Consider the following 13,821-nt stretch of genomic DNA (forward strand, 5'->3'; position numbering starts at 1 on the left):
ATAATCAACTTATTGTGTATGTCTTTTGATAACTATAGGATACCTAGTCATGTCTAGTATTCAAATAATCGCATTTTTCTTGCTTGATATTGTCCTGACAATCCATTTATTTGTAAAATATATCATAATCATGTTATAGGAATCATGTCCAAAATTAGACCCCTGTGAGGCAAGAACCACATGCTTGGTAAGATAAACAAATGATTTATGATACCCAAGACTCAAGAACATATCTGATTGGTCAAGGCACATTTGAGGGGTGGCCAACAGGAAGTTTTAAAATACTTTGGACACGATGTAATTTGGCTTTAGTCATGCCTTGCTTTTAGTCTGCTTTTAGTTCTAGTCTAGCTGCTGCTATTAGCCATGTCGGCTTTTAGTTCTAGCATTGCTCCGTGCTATCAGTCATGCCTGCTCTTAGCTTTTAGCTTGTAGCTTTGCTACCTAGCTTTAGCTTGTAGCATCTAGCCATGCGGTAGTCATCATTGTTCTTTGAGCGCGGTTCTCCAGCGTGCCTGCCTGCTGCTACTATTGAGAAGGAACACAACCTAGTCTCGTCAAACTTGATTTCTTTTCTTTTCCGTTGAGAGTTTCGTGTTCTGAGTTAAGTTTTGTAACGTCCATTCAACTTCAACCAGCGAACACGACTCTGCCACTTTCAGCCAACGCCCAACAACCACGGGCTTCCCAAGACGTCACTTCAGAGACTGAACTTCCAGCCAATCAACGACCTCGGGATAGCCCTTTCACCGAGGCTCCTTCTTCACAGGAGATGCAAGTAACTTTACCTCCAGACTGTGACCTTTACTGGTGTATCTAATTTAATTTTAACCTCATTGAGGAACTCAATGCGAGTGCTAATTACGTGATTGATGGTTGTTCCATGTCTATGCAATTTAACGTATTGCTGTAAACGTGGGATTCCATATTTCCATTCTCTTAAACTCATCTTTCCCCTAACTTTCGACCTTCCTGCAACTTGTGTGAATGTGTGTGTGCGTGCGTTTATGTGTTAGATTAGTTTATATGTCTTAGATTTATCTAATAAAGCCTTATTCATATTGAAAAGAGAAGTATCTTGTGTTTTGTGCTTACAAGTTAATGTCTTAAAACTGCCGATCTTGTTACTGTGCTAATTGATAGTGTTTTCACTATAGTTTGGATATTAGTATCCAGCGCAGATTTGATGTTAAACGGCTCGTTCACTGAACCGCAGGCGCGTCTCCGTGAAACAGCCGTGAAACAGTGATTCTGTTCAAATTCCCTTTAAAATCTTAAATGATTCCCTTTGAGCTAAATTGACCTGTTTCCCTTACATTTATAATGGTGGAGAATGATTGCGGGCAGTTTAATCTAAATTGTGAGCATAAACCAAGTTATTTAATCTTTGATTTTGCTAAAGGAATGAAAAGATGAGAAGCTTGCGAGACGTGTGTGTTTGAGAGTGTGACGTAAGCAGCGCGCGCCCTCCCGCTTGAATGAAAGGAGCTAGAGGGGACTTTAACTCGAGTCCGTCTCCCCTTTGTTAACAGCAGTAAGTGAACTTAAAAGTAAACATCTGAGATCGTACAATAAGGTAGAAATTGAGCGTGTTCCTCATTTGTGTAATGCCTTGTTTTATAGCTGATTTGATTTCACTGCGTGTTCCAGTGTCTCAAACGCTATCTCAGTCACTGTTTGCTGAACGGAGCTAAACTGTTAGTGTTTCAAAAGGGATATAAATCGGTGAATAAAGAATAGTTTTGAGCGGGTTCCTCAATCTATTTATCAAAGTCCCCGTATTCCATATTTCATATAGTTTGATTGCCAGTGCGTGTTCCACTGCCGAATCAAATTTGATATTCTACTCCCCTAAATTAACGTTAAACATTAGAGAACAATGTTTGCCCATTTGTATCCGTTCACAAAGTGAATGCAATCTCGCGTAACACTGCGTGTGTCCGAGAGTAATTTGAATGGGAGTGTTTTAAAAGCTTGATCAAGTAAAGTTTAACTGTGTACCAACAGCGAAGGAAAACTTTTTATGTTTGTGTCCAGAAAAACTGGCACGGAGATTCAAATTGCTGAGATTGATATAACTGTGTTCCCCTTAACTACAGCAGGAAGCTGCTATTTGAATTAAGATAAATTTAACTCTATACAAACTGAGAGTTTAAGTGCCACATCGCAAAACCAACTGAAAGGCGGTGTTGTTATTTGTACAGTGTTGAAATGAGCCGACATTTCATGTAACATGCTTAACTGTATTTGCAACAATGCAACGATTCATGTGCTAATCCACTAGAATGTGTTTTGGTTGCCATAGTGACGACCGTGACCAGGAAGACTAACGTACTTCCGGAGCAACTCTGAACTGTGCACGCGCAGCGCACAAACTCTGCGGTGTCGCTAAGCTAACGAAACCATTGCATTTACATTGAAGTCTATACTAAAGCCACTAGCCTCAAAGGTTAGCCGGTAGCATTACCATCCAGTGGTAGAATAATGTGTGTTTGGGCAACGCTGACGTGATTTAACCATTTTCAACATCTTAACTAACACTTGTTAGTCTCTTTCTTTTTATCGCTCTGTTTTCTCACTAGACCACTTATTTTTCATTTTACTAGAAAGGGAAATACTGACTCACAATTATTAATTGTCAAATTGAAATTTAATTGAAACATTAAATTTATTTTGAATCATTTAAAATTTCCCTCTCAGATCATTTCATATGATCTTTTATTTCTAGTATTCTCTTTTGGGTCTTATTATTTTAGGAATGAATAAGCCTTGAACTTTGGAAGTTTAAGTAAACTTATTCTTCCTAATTTATGTATTACCCATCTGAATATATGCTATTCAGACCTTTAATTATTTGAATGCGTTTTACCCCTCTTCCTATTTTGGTTATACACTTAACCACTATTGTTTTACTTATTGATTTCCTTTTTTTTTTATTTCATTTTTGCATATTTTTGCCCATTTATTAATTTTTTAATTGTACTTTTTCTTACCATTTCTTTACTTTGTGTATCCTAGCCTGGGAACGACAAACCTGAGCCCTAAAAGGAGACATTGTTATCCCTCACTACGAGTTCAAATAAATTAGAAAGACAACTCTCTTTCATTTAAAGTTTATTTTGTTTGATTAGTTGTGCAGCAACTAACACAACGCTCTCCTTGTAGTTGAGGTAACCGCTTCTGAGACTTACCATCTCCGTCCTCTCTCTCCTTTACTTTCCTCTTCTCTTTTTACATTTGTAGGACATGTAAGAACCATCAATCAATTCTAAGTGAAGTAAATACACAATCGTGCCAAAGACGACGAATCATCCTTATGAATTTGATTGTAATCATCCTCTCATTTGTTCTTCCTAACCTCCCTACATTTGGAAACGCATTCCAAGTTTTAGCATCTCATCCATCGTTGAGATCAATTTAATAGAGATACGTGTTGAGCAACTGTCGCCTTCGCTGACTCCCTGGTGAGCGGTCCAACTGAAAGGTGTACGGTGTCAATCCTGTCAGACTAAGAAAAGAGATATCAGAATTATTATTGTATTCTTTTGTCCAAAGCAAGAAATATAATAATATTATTTACGTTTTTGATAACATTTAATTGGAAAAAATAATTTTCCTCATTTGAAAAACAGAAATTTTGCTTGTCATTTGAATTTGTTTTTCACCTCTGTCTCTCTTTTCCTCTTCCTCATTAGAGTGACAAAGTCTTCGCATCTCTAGTCTACTTAGACACCCTGAGACCAACACAGTCATCACCACATTTCACTAGTGGTTCACAATCACTGATACAACACTTAGTTGTCCCACCACACATAGGCTTTTACTCCACACAGATCTGTGTCAGTCTCTCTTCTCCCCAGCGTGCCAACATGCCGCAGACTGCAGACCCCATTGCCCATGGGGAAGATGTGAACATTTGGCTGAGAGGCATAACAGACAGCCTCACTCCAAAGACATTTGAACTGTTATTATTTTTAATAATAATCCTAATCCTGAGAAGATTCCTGACACAAGATTCAAGCCAGAACAACAACCACGAGGAGCTAGTCAAGATCACGAGCTCACTAAGCTATGCCTTCACCACCCAGCTGAAACTGAGCGACAAGCACATCACCCACCTTCAAGAGGAGCTGGCACGTGCTCAACATCGCATAGACAAGCTGGAAGTGAAAGTTCAAAATCAACTCAAAGCACCCAGCGAGAGGGAGCAGGATACAACAGAACAAGTTATGAAGCTCCAAGCAGCCCTGGCAGCAGCTCAGCTCGACCAGCAACATACAACGGCTGCTCAGAAAGACCTGGTAAACAGACTCCAGTATGCCGAACAGCTACTAGAGAAAGCCAAGCTAGACATCAGAAACAAGAACTCTGAAATCAGTGCTTTGAAAGACCACCTTGAAAGGTACAGAACTGAAATGGACAATCTGACCCAACAACTAGATGATACCAACGATGAGCTCTACATGGTCAGAAAAGAACTCCAAAATGCTTACAAGCACAAACTAGAGCCAAGGAAAGAGAAACCTCTCTTAGCCTCATCACTGCTGAGCAGAGCAGAGTCCCACGTCCAAGAACTGGCATATGACGAAAGGAGCGAAGGGCCACAACCCAAAACCTCACCTGCCTTCGCCACACAACCCTTTCCTGCCAACGAAAGAAAACCTCCCGTCCAAGACCTTGAAGCTGCACACGGGATGACAATCAAAGACCTCAACAAGCTGTCTGAAAACATCAGCAGGTTCAACCCGGACTCCACAGAGAGCCCCGACATCCAAGCTTACCTGCGAGATATCGAATTTCACCTGGAAGTGAGACCTCATGTGACTGACAGAGACTGGTTATACCTCCTTAGAGCCACGTCCAGTTCCGAGGTACGAAACTTTCTAGATCGACAGCCCAGTCAAACCAAGTCAAACTACCAGCGACTTCGTGAGGTCCTGATTAAAGAGTTTACAGACCCAGAGTCTGAACATGGACTGTTAATTGCCTTGGAAACCAAACAAGGTCGTCAAGAGACTCCACAAGCTTATTACAACCGACTCCGACAAGCCTACTTTGGTGCACACAACAGCCCTGACCTTGAAGAGGATGTGAACTTCAAAAGCCTCTTCCTAAGAAATCTGCACCCTGGAGTCAGTCACCATCTAGGTGTCATGGCCTGTCCGAACTCCATGACCATCCAACAGTTGCGTGACCTAACACAGAAGGCCTATAACAAGCAGAAGTTGGCCTCAAAGAAAGGTAACAAAACATCCACACTCTTGAACTCTGTCAACAAAGACTCAAGCCTTGCACTGGACGACACCCAGTGGCATCACAACACCAGAGTCTTCCATCAAGAGCACAGAGAACGTGACGCCCATATCCACGACCGCTTTCAGCCCAACTGCTGGAAAAATCCATGGGACCAGCCACGCTTCTCAAGAAACCAAAAGGATAACATCTGGAAACCTAACCAGATATCCAAAGGTAATCACCTGACTCATCCAAGAGCAACTCGTGTGGGTAAGCGACAACAAAACCCACCTCAGCACCACTCAGACATGCACAGTGCTGAGTATGCACAAGAACATAACCGCTTACCATTAGAAGACACGGAACAAGTCATGGAACAACTAAGAGAGTTCCTTCAAGACAATTTACATGCATATGACCACAAAGTTGAGTCATGCTCGCTGTGACCAGCGACAGAACAGAAGGCCGGTGATCACCTGGTGCACCACATCAGAGATGACAAGCACCTGTTCAACAACGACCCAGAACGAACAAGTCTTTCACGGCCAACTGTTGATGAAAAATCTGAGGTACTAAAGGACATCACCTCAGTCACTAACAAACTGTCAAATGAACTCCAACTCCAAGTTCCAAATTCCCTGTCTGTGCAACAGCAACCACCAGAGCACAGAAGGTCAGAAAGTCTGCTACAGCCTGAAGGCATCACAAGAAGAATGCAACATAGGAGACAAGTTTTGCAACTCAGCTTCACACAGCCATGCCAAACTGCCTCCGACGGCGTGCTAAAGAACTTCCTGCCTTGCTGGACTGACCCCTCATTAGACCATGGACACGCCCTCATCCAAGCCAAAGATGCAGAGAGCCAGTCTTCAGTGACATGCTAGAAAAAGGGGGAGACAACACAGACTTGAACAGATCTGACCACACATGCACTTCACCATTAACACACAACATTACCTACACCCAGAGGTAAACACATCTACTGATAACACAGTCAACAAACATATTCTTCCCACAGGTAGAATATCCAACTTTTAGCGTAACAAAGTTACACATACCCACCATGAAGAAACGTGCAGCCATCCTCACAATAGGTAGAACACCTGACACTAAGTTAAGGTTCACGACACACTAGCTGCACCTGACATCCTAGCTCAATAGTAGTTGTAACACATGCTAGGAAAACCCACAGCAGCCTTGTTTTGTTTTGTTCTTCTTTTACCTATCCTTCTCCTTCCCCTCTTTCCTGAGTAGGTGAAATGCCTAGACACCCTGCGAGGGTTGAAGGTCTGATATTAGGATTGACTCGCAACACCTAATACCCGCCAGCCACTCTAAACTGAATGGAAGCCAGAGAGCTCCATGCATGATAGGTCAATCCATTGAATTGAAAATGAAATTACTAGAAAACTAATGGTAAACATGTAAAGTAAGACAACCTAGAAGAACCAAACAAAGTTAACCACAAATTTGATTGATGAATCAAAATAAAAACAATTTCCAAAACCATCTAAACTATCCTCAATGTGCTAAACTACATTGACTAATTGAACTTAACCACGTGTACCTAAATAACCTGATGCCTGCACCAGTACAGTAACTGTCATGGAGGTGTTGTCTTGCTGTTTGCTGTGTTTGTCTGCTTCTTCTGCCTTTGTTTCTCCAGCGATCGACGATGTCTTCACCTAAACACCTCGCCGATCGAAAGGGGGATATATGTAGCAGAAATGAGTCAAATCAGACAAATCAAAGAGTCTATCAGAGCTGTGTGCATTGAAACATGAGCTGAATTCCTCAGGAAGTCATAAATCAGTTCTAGTGCCACAGGAACCAAACAAGATAACCAACCAACCAACTTGTTCACACAACAGCTTTCAACATTAACACCAATAGAACAATTATTGACAATTTTAATTCAAAGAAGAGATTGTCAAATTTATTGTTCGTGATTGGAATGCAACGCTGGACATCACATGTAAACCCAGGAGATCAAGTTAAATACTTGCATTGACTTCCCCCCCCAGCCAGTGAAACCAGACTGAAATTCCTAAGGGGGGAAGGGCTTTAAACCTTTGTCTTCACAGAAAAGTCCTTTGCCAGAGAATGGCAAAGAAACCCTTTTTATACATTATATATGGACCAGAATGAACTCAAAAAAGACTTATGAATGAATCATTCCATTGCTTAACTCCATATTCATTTACGTGTAACCCAAACATTTGACTATCATGTATAATCACTTATTGTGTATGTCTTTTGATAACTATAGGATACCTAGTCATGTCTAGTATTCAAATAATCGCATTTTCTTGCTTGATATTGTCCTGACAATCATTTATTTGTAAAATATATCATAATCATGTTATAGGAATCATGTCCAAAATTAGACCCTGTGAGGCAAGAACCACATGCTTGGTAAGATAAACAAATGATTTATGATACCCAAGACTCAAGAACATATCTGATTGGTCAAGGCAACATTTGAGGGGTGGCCAACAGGAAGTTTTAAATACTTTGGACACGATGTAATTTGGCTTTTAGTCATGCCTTGCTTTTAGTCTGCTTTTAGTTCTAGTCTAGCTGCTGCTATTAGCCATGTCGGCTTTTAGTTCTAGCATTGCTCGTGCTATCAGTCATGCCTGCTCTTAGCTTTTAGCTTGTAGCTTTGCTACCTAGCTTTAGCTTGTAGCATCTAGCCATGCGGTAGTCATCATTGTTCTTTGAGCGCGGTTCCAGCGTGCCTGCCTGCTGCTACTATGAGAAGGAACACAACCTAGTCTCGTCAAACTTGATTTCTTTTCTTTTCCGTTTGAGAGTTTCGTGTTCTGAGTTAAGTTTTGTAACGTCCATTCAACTTCAACCAGCGAACACGACTCTGCACTTTCAGCCAACGCCCAACAACCACGGGCTTCCCAAGACGTCACTTCAGAGACTGAACTTCCAGCCAATCAACGACCTCGGGATAGCCCTTTCACCGAGGCTCCTTCTTCACAGGAGATGCAAGTAACTTTACCTCCAGACTGTGACCTTTACTGGTGTATCTAATTTAATTTTAACCTCATTGAGGAACTCAATGCGAGTGCTAATTACGTGATTGATGGTTGTTCATGTCTATGCAATTTAACGTATTGCTGTAAACGTGGGATTCCATATTTCCATTCTCTTAAACTCATCTTTCCCTAACTTTCGACCTTCCTGCAACTTGTGTGAATGTGTGTGTGCGTGCGTTTATGTGTTAGATTAGTTTATATGTCTTAGATTTATCTAATAAAGCCTTATTCATATTGAAAAGAGAAGTATCTTGTGTTTTGTGCTTACAAGTTAATGTCTTAAACTGCCGATCTTGTTACTGTGCTAATTGATAGTGTTTTCACTATAGTTTGGATATTAGTATCCAGCGCAGATTTGATGTTAAACGGCTCGTTCACTGAACCGCAGGCGCGTCTCCGTGAACAGCCGTGAAACAGTGATTCTGTTCAAATTCCCTTTAAAATCTTAAATGATTCCCTTTGAGCTAAATTGACCTGTTTCCCTTACAGAGCCACTGTTTCAGATTATTATTTTTTTCATATCAACATGAGATGATTATGAATACCGGCTCTCTTTTGTAAAGGATCGATCCTATTCACAGCCCCTACGGTCTCTCAGAGTACCAATCAGACTGTCATTTCATATCTCTGTGACATATTGATTGTAGCCAGAAGGAGTGGTGGAGGTGTATAGTTTGAAGATGCTATTTGGAATTAAGTGTTCAATAGCTGGAAACTTTAGCTGCATGCAAACTTTACCTGTCTTGCACGAGGAGATTGCTGTCCAGTTGGCAAAGGAAGCAATCGAGCCTGCCCTCCAGCCGAGATGAGGAAGGGGTTTTACAGGCCATACTTCATCGTACTTCAAGAAAACTGATGGCCTTCAACCAATCTTGGATCTGCGAGTCATGAATAGGGACCTTTACAAGCTCCTGTTCAGGATGTTGACACAGAAACATATTAACAAATGTGTTCAAGCACAGGATTGGTTTGCATGTTGGTTTGCAGTTTATTTTCAAGGGTTGAGCATAGTAATACAAGGTCCTCCCCTTCAGGTTCTCCCTGTCCCCCTGTGTCTTTACGAAAGTTTCAGAGGGTGCCTTTGCCTCACAATGAGAAGTGGCTCATCATGGCTCAGTCGCGAGAAGAGTTATGTAATCACAGGGATCTGGAGCTTCAGGTCAACTGAGAGAAGAGCATGCTTTCCCCCATGCAGATAATCTCTTTTCTCGGTATGGAGTTAGACTTGGTGAGTATGATTGTTCTTCTCACCAACGAGCACGCCCAGTCAATGCTGAACTGCCTGAGTTCCTTCAGAGGCAGAATAGTGGTATGGCTCCTGGGGTGTATGGCATCCGCAGCTGCAGTCATGCTGCTTGGATTGCTTTATATGATACCAGCACAGGTTACACTCCCAAGTCCCGAAATGGGCATGGAACCGTGGTACAAATAATGTCACTATCAAGTCAAGTCACCTTTATTCATATAATGCTTTAAACAAAATAGATTGTGTCAAGCAACTGAACAACATTAGTTAGGAAAACAGTGTGTCAATAATGCAAAATTCCAGAGGCAACAGCAGCAAGGATCCAAAACTCCATCTGTGACAGATGAATCCCATAATTGCTGTGGCACTACACGTATGTGCAACGGGCAGGCAGCTGTGGTTTCCTTGACAGGACCTCGACTGCTTTGACACATCAACTGTCAGGAGTTGCTGGTAGTGCATCTAGCCTTGCAGCAGTTCTGTCTGCTGCTGCTGGCCAAGCACCTGTTGGTCCACACAAACAACATGGTGGCTATTTGGGCTAACTAGTTGGTCCACAATCACGTCGCCTGAAACAACTCGTCCCACATCACCTCCTCTGAAGTCAGATACCCTAACTTTGGGAAGGTTAGGACATTAGCATAGCTCTTGTCTTGAAACGCTGTGGCTTGACGACGTTTGCAGTGCCACAGGGCTGTAAAGGTGTTCAGGTTATACCATTTTCCACAGACCCCTAGCTGTCGTCATGACATAACTCTTAGTGACCGACAGCTAGGGAACATCTCAGTTACATATGTAACCCTCATTCCCTGATGGAGGGAACGGAAATATTATGTCATCATGCCACAGCCTTGAACCACTTGCCGTTCTCAGTTCCTTAGAGTAAAACCTAATGAGTGGACATGCGCTGTTGCCTTATATACCCGTGTGCACAGGAAGTGGATCAGCATCAGCATGCAAAATGGCTCCCAAGTTAGAACCCTAATGTCGTCACAACATAACGTCTCCATTCCCTCTATCAGGGAAAGAGGGTTACGTATGAAACCGAGACATAAACCTACAAATATTATGCCCTAGAGTGTAAAAGAGGTTTGCACCATAGTAGCCCTGAATCAACACAATGTAAGAGCAGCTGGAGTTTGGGCTTATGTTTATAGTTTGGGAATTATATCTTTAAAAGCGTGTTAGCTCCAAGCCCTGAAGAAGAAGAATTTGACTTTTGTTGCATTTATTATATCTTATCTTTATAGTCCTACCTGTTTGTCTCCTTTATGAGGGCTATGCATTGAGAAGGCCTAGCATTAATTCACTCTTTCAAATTAATGCTGGAGAACCTTTTTTTTTTTTTTTTTTTTTTTTTTCTCTCTATAGCAAAATAATGGGCATAATGAACCATTTGTCTGGAGATTGAATACAAATTTGATCTTTAAGACCCATTCACAAGAAGAATGATAACTTTAATAATAATTATAATACTAATTTTAGTTGTGTCCACACCAATGGACATTTACATTCTGTTTCTTTTAAGTGCACACTGCATTTTATTGTACACAAGCTGGAAAAATAATACTGAAAGTGACTTGAAAATGTTATGGACTTGATGCCACTACGAATTGCTACGAATTGAAATAACTAATAAAACTTTATAGTTATTCATATAATTATCATCCCTGGCTTGAATGAGTCTTTAGTATATGCAGTGAATTTTAGTGGTTAGTGGTACCATCATAGAGCTGTCTGAATGCTGTATCAGTATGAGTCACATGGCCATGTTTGTAAATTAACTCCACAGGGGAATGACTGTCTCCAATATTTTTATCTATCCTCAGCTGTTTCCCCAAATAATTCTTGCTTAGCTGGCCCATTTACATCAGTGTCACTGGAATTCAAAACCTTTTGCTGCACTGGGGCAATTTAATGAAAAAAATTATAATAATCTTGATCTCTTGAGATAAGATTTCTAATGTGTATTATTAAAACATACAGTACATATAAGAATATTTTATGATAAACCTGAGAAAATGTCTAGATGTTCAATGATGTGTCAGTGACAAAATGTTTGGTGTTATGTAAGTCACCATCTTTGATATTCACTTTAGTCTCTGTTATTATATTTACAGGCATTACTCACTGATATTACAAGAGTTTAAAATGGCCTTGGCTTGGTTTTGGTCATTTTATGCCACTCCTGAAGCTTTTTGAAGGTCACACCTGCTAGTACATACCAAACACTGACTGTAAGATGTATCCAAAGACATGCATAAACAACAAGATTAAATGTGAATCCACACATGTAGAAACACACATGCGTAGGCACAAAGACAGGGAAGAAAATCTGGGATGCCTGAGATATACAGTCACACATCTCATACAGCATCAAACACAATGCAAAGAAAAGGGAAAAACATTCTGAAGCTAGTTGTGTTTTCACAGTTGCACTATAGAGCGAGAGAGAAAGAAAGATGCTGACTGTACAGGGATAAAAACAAGCACTGTGCATTTGACATTTGATTGTGTTTGTGTGTGTAATAGCTGCAGTCAGACCACAGCGGCTCCTCAAAGCCACGGGAGTGGATCTGAGCTCCCACCGGATCCGGTGACCAACATAAAAATACATGTGTCTGTGTTCTACAAAAAAAAAAAAAAAAACACTTTTTCTCCTTTTGAAAGCAGGAGACTTTGTCATTATGATGTTTCAGCATGAAAAATTATAGTCAGCTAGAATGGAGGTGGGACACAGTATTTCCAGTTTTCTTTACAAGTAACCCAATAAGGAAAGCAAGTGCTCTCTTTTAGATTGTATGCTATGTAAATGTACTACAAAATCACAATCACTGCCTCCTGACTGTGTTCATGTGTTCAGTGTTCATCCATGCATACGTTTGGACTAATTCTGAACTGGCACCCTTTGTACTGCAAAGGAAGATTGGTTTGTGAATGATTTGATGAAAAATGGAGCGCAGCTGGAGGAAAACAAAACTAGAGGTATTTCGTATTGCTTGGCGGGAAAGTAGCATATCCTACCGAAAAGCATTAAAAACTGCTAGATCTGATTACTTTTCTTCTCTTTTAGAAGAAAACAAACATAACCCCAGGTATTTATTCAATACAGTGGCTAAATTAACGAAAAATAAAGCCTCAACAAGTGTTGACATTTCCCAACACCACAGCAGTAATGACTTTATGAACTACTTTACTTCTAAAATCGATACTATTAGAGATAAAATTGCAACCATTCAGCCGTCAGCTACAGTTTCGCATCAGACAGTGCACTATAGACCCCCTGAGGAACAGTTCCACTCATTCTCTACTATAGGAGAGGAAGAATTGTATAAACTTGTTAAATCATCTAAACTTACAACATGTATGTTAGACCCTATACCATCTAAGCTCTTAAAAGAGGTGCTTCCAGAAGTCATAGGTCCTCTTCTGACTATTATTAATTCCTCATTGTTATTAGGACATGTCCCCAAAACCTTCAAACTGGCTGTTATTAAGCCTCTCATAAAAAAGCCACAACTTGACCCCAGAGAACTAGTTAATTATAGACCAATCTCGAATCTCCCTTTTCTGTCCAAGATACTAGAAAAGGTGGTATCCTCACAATTATATTCCTTCTTAGAGAAAAATGGTATATGTGAGGATTTCCAGTCAGGATTTAGACCGTATCATAGTACTGAAACTGCTCTCCTTAGAGTTACAAATGATCTGCTCTTATCATCTGATCGTGGGTGTATCTCTCTATTAGTTTTATTGGATCTTAGTGCTGCGTTTGACACAATTGACCACAACATTCTTTTGCATAGACTTGAACACTTTGTTGGCATCAGTGGAAGTGCATTAGCATGGTTTAAATCGTACTTATATGACCGCCATCAGTTCGTAGCAGTGAATGAAGATGTATCATATCGATCACAAGTGCAGTATGGAGTACCTCAAGGCTCAGTTCTAGGGCCGCTACTCTTCACGCTTTATATGTTACCCTTGGGAGATATCATCAGGAAACATGGTGTTAGCTTTCACTGTTATGCTGATGATACGCAGCTCTATATTTCCTCGCAGCCCGGTGAAACACACCAATTTGAAAAACTAATGGAATGCATAGTCGATATAAAAAGTTGGATGACGAGTAATTTCTTACTGCTAAATTCAGAAAAAACAGAGGTGTTAATCATAGGGCCTAAAAACTCTACTTGTAATAACCTAGAACACTGTCTAAGACTTGATGGTTGCTCTGTCAATTCTTCGTCATCAGTTAGGAACCTAGGTGTGCTACTTGATCGCAATCTT

This window comes from Carassius auratus, chromosome 29, assembly GCF_003368295.1.
Source record: "Carassius auratus strain Wakin chromosome 29, ASM336829v1, whole genome shotgun sequence".
Classification (NCBI taxonomy): Eukaryota; Metazoa; Chordata; class Actinopteri; order Cypriniformes; family Cyprinidae; genus Carassius; species Carassius auratus.